This window comes from Egretta garzetta, unplaced genomic scaffold (assembly GCF_000687185.1).
Source record: "Egretta garzetta isolate BGI_Z169 unplaced genomic scaffold, ASM68718v1 scaffold143, whole genome shotgun sequence".
Classification (NCBI taxonomy): domain Eukaryota; kingdom Metazoa; phylum Chordata; class Aves; order Pelecaniformes; family Ardeidae; genus Egretta; species Egretta garzetta.
Genome location: NW_009259310.1, coordinates 500,644 through 510,288, shown reverse-complemented (window position 1 = coordinate 510,288; position 9,645 = coordinate 500,644). Strand labels below are relative to the sequence as shown.

Sequence of the window (9,645 nt, the reverse complement as noted above, 5' to 3'; positions counted from 1 at the left end):
CCTTCCTTGGGGGTATCCAAATGGAGGTGGACGTGTCCCTGAGCAACCTGATGGAACTTGAAAGCTGGCCCTGCCCTGAGCAGCGGCAGGACCCGAGACCCCCGAGGTGCCTTCCAACTGAAATCCTCTGTGACTACCTGGGCCATGGAGATACACAGAGGGGACAGGTAACGAGGAACCCAGCCAAACCCAGCCAAGCACCACCCATAGCAATTATTTATTCATTATTGACCACATGGAAATTAATTATAATTGCGGACAATACCAGGGAAGATGCCCACCCCTCCAGCAGGTGCGGTCTCGGTCTGCTCTCAGCCCTCCCTCCTCTGCCCCCACTGTCCCTGCACTGCTGCCTGCCGCTGCCTGCTGTCTGCTGCTGCTGCCTACTGCCTGCCGCTGCCTACTGCTCCCTGCCGCCTGCCGCTGCCTGCCACTGCCAGGGACCCGTGGGCAGAGCAGGGGAAGGCTGAGGCTGCTGTGGTGAAATAGAAGGACGGTGACTTCAGGCTCCCAAATGCACTTGTGTGCGCTGAAAGCGGGAAGCAGGCTTGAGCCGGAGGGGCAGGGAGAGGTGCTCCTGTTTCTGGCCAGCATCGCCATCGCTCTCGCCTGCCCGGAGATGTGGGTGCTCTCAGACCCCAGCCTGACCTCTGCAGTTGGGTGCGTCTGGGGGGAACTTCCCTTCCGGATTCCCAACTTTCTCAGAGGTGGAAGGTCTCCGAACAGCAGTTCAGAGAACCAACACACCTTACACTTGCTGGAGCCCCTTAAGTCACTCTTAAATCCAGGGGAGCTTGTCTAGAAGAACCCAAGGTTACCCAGCAAAGCCAGGAGGTACATTCTCGGTTGCGGAAGTGGGGAAAACAAGCTAGAAAAGGAAAGCACGGGCTGACGAGCCAAACTCTGACGCATTCCTGGACTCAAGCTCCTGCTTAGGGAGTCTCTGAGCCACTTTGGCCACAGAGCCCACTGTTCTACTCCAGCTCCACCGCAGGAGCACCCCTCTGGTGTTCAAAGACAGCTTCAGACCTGCCCCCGGTTCTGGGCCATGGGGGTTCAGGGGATGCTGCTGGAGCACCCTGCGGGGGTGTCCACAGTCGGGCACTGAGCACAGGGCTCAGTGCAGCGCGTTTCCTCGCAGCATGCTTCCCTGCTCCCACAGCATCCCACCACACCCGAGGGGCTGCACAGAGCCATTATGAGGGGATCTCTTCCCAGGTGCCTCCCAGGAGTACATCGAAATCACCGCCGTGTCCCAAAGTGCTGGTGCTGCCAGGCACAGCTGGCATGGAGAGAGGAGGCATCTGCTCAAGATAAGCCGGGCAGGCACCAGGCCACCAGTGTCCCCGACACCTGCATGGGGTGTGTGTGTGAGGGCAGGGCGGCTGTGGGATCGAGCCAGCCCCATGCCGGATCCTGCCAGGCCAGCTCTGCCCTGCCCTGCCCTGCGCCCCTCTCCCACCACCAGCAGATGTGGGCACCCGTGCTGTCCCCCTTGTGGCCCAGCAGCCGGAGGAGTGCTTGGGTGCCTGCTGCGCATCTCGAAGTCCACGCTCGCAGCACAGCAGGAGCCCTGCCCCTACTGCAAACACGGTGCTGCCCAGCTGCGGACGTGTCCCTTGTTCGCCTGTGCTGCAGCCCATTTCCTCTCGGCGTTCCCAGCCTGCCCAGGACACAGCTCCACAAACCCAGCGAGAGCGTGACGTTGGCCTCTGCTTCGCGCAGGGCAGCACCCATCAGCTGCTCCTGAGCCTACCTCGAGCTCACTTGTCTAATATCAGATTTGATTGCAAATCAAACGCAATTTAATTAGCAGAAAGGCTAAAGGCTAAAGACACTTCCCACAACCGGCTGATCAGCCAGCTAACGACTATCAGAGCAGCGGATGTAATTGCAAACTGCTACAGCTATCTGAAAATGAAAATGCCCCTTGCAGCCCGGTCACACAAGGCCCTTGACATCTCCCCCTGCCCCAGTGCGCAGGCTGGCGGGCACGGCTGGGGGGCACATGCCATCCGCCGTGCCTTGTCCCCCCTGCACCCTCCACTGCCCGGGGAGGCAGCTGATGCCAGAGAAGCCAAGGTGGTTTTCTGGTAGCCCAGGCTGTGGTGGTGCCCTGGGGACACCGGATCCTTGGTATGGCCGCAAGTTCGGGGAGGTCACGGGGCACAGGGAGTGCTGGGTTTGTTCTCTGTGCCAGGCATGTGAGTTTCCACCTCTGCTTCATTAAACCAACACAAAGGCTCTGTGGACGCCTACTTATACTTAGAACAGGTTTATTTTAGGCAAAGGGAAAAGTTTTCAGTGGTGACAAAGAGATGTAGGAACCAAACCCCCTCCTGCCTTTGCCCCATGATCTGAGCACTTTGGGTCCCAAACCTCCTGAGAAGGCACCACGATACCTCGGCTCCTTGTCCAAACCCTGGTGCATTAAATCCAACGAGATGATTCCTGGGTCAAAGTCATTTTGGAAATGGGGTTTAAGCTGCTTGGCCGTGCCAGGGTTACCCACCAGGAGGCTTGAGCAAAGGGCTCTTCTCCCCAGTACTGCAGCCGTCCCCCTGATTGGCTTCGCTTCTCTGGGCTGACCACATTGCCCCACGTCCTCTCCAATAGCCTGGCTCAGCTTCCTCCCCATCGAGTGGGCTCTCCGCTCCCTGTGCACCACCCGGCAGGGTCTCACAGACATAACACAGCGTCAGTACTTCCCTGCATGGACTGGAAACCTTCCCACCGTACCCACAGCCGGTTTGGCACCCTGTGCCGCACTCACCACCCTGGGCTGACCACTGGGTCCCCAGCCAGGACCCAGCAGGCAGGCAGACGGCTCTGGAGTCCCAGAGCTCCTGTGCCCACCTGTTTTTTTCGCTTTCTCTTTCCACTAAAGCCTTGCAGAACCTGGTGCTGGAGTCCTTTTCTCCCGAGGGACACAGCCCCATTATGAAGGGGCTTTGCACCCTCGCTGCAGCAGAAGCAGCGTTTGTGCTTCCTGAATCCAGGCGCAGCCACGCTCCCCTCCGCAGCCCTGCGGACATGCAGCAAAACTCCGCAGACCCTCCACCCCCCTCGGTGCCGCTGTCCCCATGCCCGCATGTTGTCACCAGCCACCGGCCATAGATTGTCATTGTCCTCCTGGAAACCTGGGAGTGGGCGATGTCTGACTTGCAGGGCACTGAACTGCGGGGCTGCCCGTCCTTTGCCACACGGCTGGAGGGCCTGTATGAATCCCTTAACACTGCAAGCAATTCTCACAGCCTCCCTGCACTCCTTCCTCTTCCAGTGCAGACTTTGCCTACCGCTTGTTGTTGCAGACTTTCCACTCTTCCCAAACCCCCTCCCTGGCATATCCATGGGGAGAAGCTCTGCTGCACCAGCCTCTCCCCTGTGCTCGAGGGGGAGTTTTGAGCTGTGTTTGCAAAACACAGCTTTGCTTTCATGAAATCCCAGCTCTTTTCTATGTTTGCCTGCTCAGCTTCCCAAATCTGCCCAGCTGCAGTAACCAGCGCTCCTCACTTGTCCTGATTTGTGCTCATTCACAGCCACCGCCACCAACTGCTCCTATTGATCTTCCTATTTACCCAGAATGGCATTGACTCATGCCAACTGTAGCTCAAGTTCTTTCCTCTGACAGATCTTCCTAAAGCAGCCCATTTTTCAGGAACAGGTACAAAAAAGCCCCCATCAGCTCACTTCATGCTGCAACCTGGTGAGGAGATGCGGGATGTCAAATCCAAGGCTATCGGGAATGACCATTACAGACAAGGCTGTGATTTATAACCTCCCCGCTCCAGAGTTGCTTTTCCTAGAAGAATTTCTCTCCTGGGGCTTTGTCCCCACCTGGCCGGGGGGTCTGCAATGGGCTCCCAGCTGTGCTACTGTTCCTCCTCGCCTCCTGTTCGTACCCTCTCCTCCCATGTCCTCCCTTGCCTCTGCTCTGGTCACACCAGGCATTTCTCTGACTTCGGGGAACATCTGCTGGCATGGGTGGCTTCGTGTAGTGACCTGAGTTCCTCCATAGCAGCTTTGCATGAGGCCACGATCGCTTGTGTTATTTCCTATGGGTCGTCTGCTCTTCCTGAGCCAGAGGAGACGCCAGACTCTTGCTGCTCGTACCGCTCTCACGGCTGCTCTTATCCCTCCAGGTGCTCCCCTTCCCTCCATGGCTGTGCCCTTCTTTACCAGCTCCCACTCTTCCAGCGCAACCCACGCCAGCATGGAGGGTACCCCTCTCCTCCGACTCCCACTCACCTCATGGTACAAAGCTGGCATCAGGTCCCTGGAGGTGCCTCCCACCTTGCTGGCATGCCTCCTCGTGAGGAGGAGTGTGGTGTCCGCGGGGGCCCCAAGCTGCTCGAGCACCCCAGCCCTCCCCATGGCCCCTGGCCCTGGGCCGCCTGTTCCTCCCTCCCTGCTCACATGCACCCCAGCTGCTGGCCACCAGGACAAATCCACAGCCCGTCCCCAAATCTCCACGTCATGGAGCACAGCCCCAGCACTGTGGGGTCGTCCCTGTTCCCTCTTGGCAGGAGCTTGCGATGTCACCTGAAGGTGCCCTGGTCTTCTCCACCTGGTGCCCACCTCCCCTTCACTCCCAGTAGATGCTCCCAAGCTGCTGGCTGGAGGGACCCGGCGACCAACAGCTTCTCGCAGGCCTCACACCCCAAATCCTCTGTATCGCATTTATCCCTGAGCTCCCATTTCTCATGAGATTCAGAGCCTTTCCCCTCTTCTGCAGGCCAGCGTCTCTGCTTTCCCTTGCTGCCCTCGAGCCTGCTTGAGCCTACATTTGCCTGCAGATGCTGTTCTGGTCCTGTGAGCTCTTGGAGGTGCCTCCCTCCCATTGATCTCCAGGTGCGAACACGAGGTGAACATCTCTAGCACAGCCTTGGCGAGCAGATGCCTCCTTTGTAACGTTTAAAGATTTCTTTTTCTTTTTTATTGGCGATTTCTCCCACAGTCTGTGATGGAGAGGGGAAGCAGGGGATCTTTCCACACCTTCACTAATGGTCTAAGCACAATTTGTTCCCGTGAAGGGCAACAACTATTCAGGCAGGGTCCAACCTGTTGCATTTTTGGGGATCTTTAGACCAATCTCCAGTTAGAGCCCGGGAGACCCAGAGGGGGGAGAGGAGCTGCTCTCACCCGCTCTCGTTTAGCAGCCCCTGGGTTGTTAACATTGAGGGCAGCGGCGAGGCCCCAGCTCACTCTGGTGTCCTTTGGGTGACACAGAGCTGGGGGTTGCCTTGAGGATTGGAATCCCATGGACTGAGACCTGCCCCCCCTCCCCGATGTGTCCCCCCAAGCCACCAGAGCGGTGTGGAGGGGTGCTAGGGCAGTGGCACGGCAGGGCTGAGCGCATGCCTCCCCTGCACCGGTCCTTATCTCCTGCTCTCCCTGAAGATGAGCCCCAGATCCCTGCAATGGGGAAGCTTCAGCAGCCCCACCATGTTCCTTCTCTCAGGATTTTCCAGTGCCTACAGAGCACGGGTGACCCCCCCGCCTGCACTCCTTGCTCATTTGCCCAGCGGTGATGCTGCTCATCGTGACCCTCGCCTGGCTGGGCACCCCCAGCGCTCCCCTCTGCATTTCTTCCTGCACCACCTCTCCTTCCTGGACATCGGCCACTCCCCCGTCACCCTCCCTAAGGCCCTCGGAGGCTCCTTCTCACTGCAGAAGGCCACCTCCTTTGTGGTGGTAAATGCATCACCCAGGTCTACCTCTTCCTCTGCTTTGGGGGCTCCAAGGGCACGCTCCTGGCTGCCGTGGCCTGCGACCGGTACCCAGCCATCTGCCACCCCCTCCGCTACCCGGCACTCATGAGTAGGAAGATGTGCCACTGCTTAGCGGCCGTCCCGTGGCTGAGCGGCTCCTTCCCGTCCCTGGTCCAGACCTCTCTCACAGCCCGCTTGCCCTTCTGCGGATCCAGCACGATCACCCACTGGTTCTGCAAGATGCCCTTCACCCTGCAGCTCAACGCTCCCCTCAACAAGGCCGCCTCGTGTGCTTTGGCTGGGACCATTGCTATGGGCTCCTTCCTCCTTGCTCTCATGTTGTACATTCACATCCCCAGGCCCAGACTCCAGCAGGGAGTGGGGATGCAGGGGGCCTTTGCCACCTGCACCTCCACCTGACCGTGGTGTCCCTGTTCTTTGGCGCCGGGGCTGTTGTGTGCCTGGTGCCCCACTTGTGCAGCTCCTTGGAGGTCCTCGCCCTGCTGTACGCCGTTGTGACCCCCGTGCTCAACCCCATCATCGACGGCTTGAGAAGCAGTGAGGTCCAAGGGGCCATTAGGAATGCCCCACGCGGGGGGGTGTTACAGATGTCCGCCAAGGGTGCAAGCATTGCCACAGAGCCATCCCCACCCTCCCCACAGCACAGACTCTCGCCCTCGCTGACCCAGCACACGTGAAGGGGTCTGGGGCCCCAGGTGCCGCATGGTGCTGGGGGAGGGGCACAGCCAGCAGCTCCTCGCTCTTCCTCACCAAGGCATCCAGTGCTCAGAGCTGTCATTGCCCAGGGGGGACCCGGGGCTGGGGACCTAATTCACAGCATCGTCCCCCTCCGTGTCTGACAGCCGGTCGCAGTGCCAGCTTCAGGAAGCCTGGCTGACGGGTACAGCCCCGGGCAGGGGAGCTGTGTCTCATCCCACCCCAGGAGCTGGGCACCCTCCTTCCACTCTGGAGCACCGCAGAGGTCTTCACCCTCTTGAGCCAGTGGCAGAAGGATGGCACCCAATGTCCTCTGGAGACCTGGATAGACTGGGAGGGGTTTTTGTAAGGTTGCTAATTGCTTGGGCATGGAGGTTCTCCCAATAAGTAATTCTGGGAACCTTCTTTTTCTAAGAAATAAGTATTGCCCAGGTAGAGAAGCTGTGCTGGCTGCCCGCACGCTGCCTTGATGTGGTGGTGCCCTTGGTGAGCTTCTTTTTCTTTTTTAATCATTTATCTACACCAGGGCTTTGTCAGGCTTTCTGGAAACAGCTTTTATTCGTAAGCAGAGCCCTTTTGGAGGTGAAACACTGTGTGAAGCACAGCAGCAATGCTCAGCCGTTTGCATCTCCTCTTAAGTGGGGGATAATCTTGCCCGGGCTCAACTTGCAGACACCGCAGAGCCGGATGTCATTCCCTTAATGCAATAAAATATGTATAAGTAGGAAAAGCATTGTCAGAGGATTGATCTTTGTAGTTTCAGGAGTCAAAGTTAATCCTGGGAACAGAGAGCTGCTTCCACATGCAAAATGGTGGCGATAAGGCAGGACCGTGGGCGGGAGCGGATTAATGCAGTCCATGACGTGCCTTCAGGAGGGGTTCAGGGGCTCTCAGCAGTGCATGGAGCTGGGAAGGTTGCAGTGGTCATAGAATCATGGAATCATTTGGGTTGGAAAAGCCCTTTAAGATCACCAAGCCCAACCCTTCCCCTAACCCTGCCATCCCACCACTAAACCCTGGCCCTAAGCACCTCATCTGCCCGGCTTTTGAATACCCCCAGGGATGGGGACTCGACCCCTTCCCTGGGCAGCCCCTTCCAGGGCTTGACAGCCCTTTCGGGGAAGGAATTTTTTCCCCCAGCCGCTCCCCAGCAGCCTTGGGCTCCAGACCCCTCCCCAGCTCCCCTGGCCTTCTCTGGACACGCTCCAGCCCCTCCATGTCCTTCTGGGAGGGAGGGGCCCAACCCTGAGCCCAGCATTTGAGGGGCGGCCTCACCAGTGCCCAGGACAGGGGCACGGTCACTGCCCTGCTCCTGCTGGCCACACCATCCCTGTACATAAGAAGTGTGAAAGGAGGCTGTGACCACTGCCCAGTGCACGCAAGATCTGCCTGCGGGCACAGCAAAACCTGTCCTCCTTGGATCTCGGCCCAATGCCAGGTGGGATTTCTTTACAAGTAAGATTCTGTAAGATTCCTACTCAGAAGCAATGATAGGCCTTGGTTATTTTCTGTGATGGGAAACACCCCCGGCCCTGAAGGAACCAAGGATTTCCCAGTAGGAAGTCAGCGTGCCTTATCCCAGAGCACACAGACAAGGCAGCACTAGGGGGGAACCCAGTTTGTAGGACATCTACAAAATTGGCAGCTCCTTTGGAAATAAAATGAGAATTTCACGTCCCTTCCCACCCACGGTCTCCAGGGCAGGGTGAGCCAGAGCCATACGCCCCCCCCTCCAGTACCCGAACCGGTGATTTCATGGCTGCTCCTGCCTGTTGTAACTACTCCAGTTTTGGCCGGGCAGGTACCTCAGGAGGTGACAGGCAGGGAGAAGGATGGAGAATCCCCATGGGAGGGAAGGGCCAGGCACCACAAGCCCTGACTGCGCTCCCTGCTCAGCCTTCATCGACTCGTGACACCGATGGGCGAGACTGCACGACGATATGGACCAACGGGTGCTTGCTGTGAAGACCACTGATGTTGCTAGGGATGAAGGAAACCCATATCCCTTCTGCCAGACTTACCTGTCGGGGGAGATCCCTGCTTGCTCTGGAGCAGTGGTCTCCAAAGGGGGGGGTGCATGCACCCAGGGGGTACAAAAGGCAACCCATCGGGGTGCGGGAAGGAAGCATTTTTGGTACCACTAATAAATAAAGTAAAATAAAATCATATTTTTAAACTAGTATTTATTTAATCTTTATCTTGTCTTTTAAAATGTCTGTTACTGTGCATGTTTTACACTGTACATGTGTATAATTTATAAATACATATATTAGGGGTGCACGCTTGAAGTTTTTTCACTGATAAGGGTGTGCAGTCAAAAAGGTTTGGAGAGCACCGCTTCACACAACCACATCTGAGCAAAAAGGAGCCCAGGAGAGTGAAGCTTCATCTGCAGCAAAGGAAGGTTTAGGCATTCAATGAGAGTCACTGATGCAGACAGGACATTTCCAGCTCCCAGGACCAGGGGGATGCACCCCAGGGCACCAAGGAGCTCGCCTGGGGCTCTCCATCACTCTGGACTCTCTTGCTTTGACCCTACAGAAACTGTTGGTGGGGCTGAAGCTGGCACAATTGCCCGCCCCCTTCTCCCTGCCCTCTCGCGGAGGACCCGAGGGATCGCTCTGTCTCAGACCTCGGCAGGAACACGCAGTCCGGCTGCAGGCGCGCAGCAGCCCAGCGAACGATGTCAGCTCAGCACAGACAGGGGGTGAGGGGGGAGTTGCTCCGCTGAGGGTCTGTGCCCAGGGATGAAAGCTCTGAGCTGCCAGCCAAGCTCGGCTTCCTCTCCGGGGTGCTAAAGATGAAGGTAATTTTCTTGCTCCGGGAGTTGGCACTTCTGGCCTCAGGCCCGGGCAAAAATCTCTCTGAGAGAATATTTTGCTGGAGACAAGGTAACGCCTTTTCCCATGGTAGAGGACGGGGAAGATGCGGTGCCTGGGCACGGCCTCCCCGAGGGAGCAGAGATCAGACAAAACCCACCTGCCTGTTTTGCAAGGACCTCAGCTGCTGCTGGAAGTCAAAGTCCCTCAGCCTTGCTGGCACTCAACAGCACGAAATTCGGATGCTTGAACACCTTAGCGGGGCAGTCAGTGGGCTAGCGATGGTCACAGAGCACCGGGGCTTGCCCACGTGGGTCTGGCATGGGGTTAGCTCTTTATGGCAGAAGATGCTTGTCCACCCCCCCAGCAGCCAGGGCAGAGGGGGAATGGGGGGTCCC

General features: G+C 57.8%; 1 pseudogene; it reads left to right on the top strand.

The window, feature by feature from the left end:
- Window positions 1–5,400: 5,400 nt before the first annotated feature.
- LOC118452018 lies at window positions 5,401–6,409 on the top strand (annotated as a pseudogene).
- The last annotated feature ends 3,236 nt before the right edge of the window (window positions 6,410–9,645 follow it).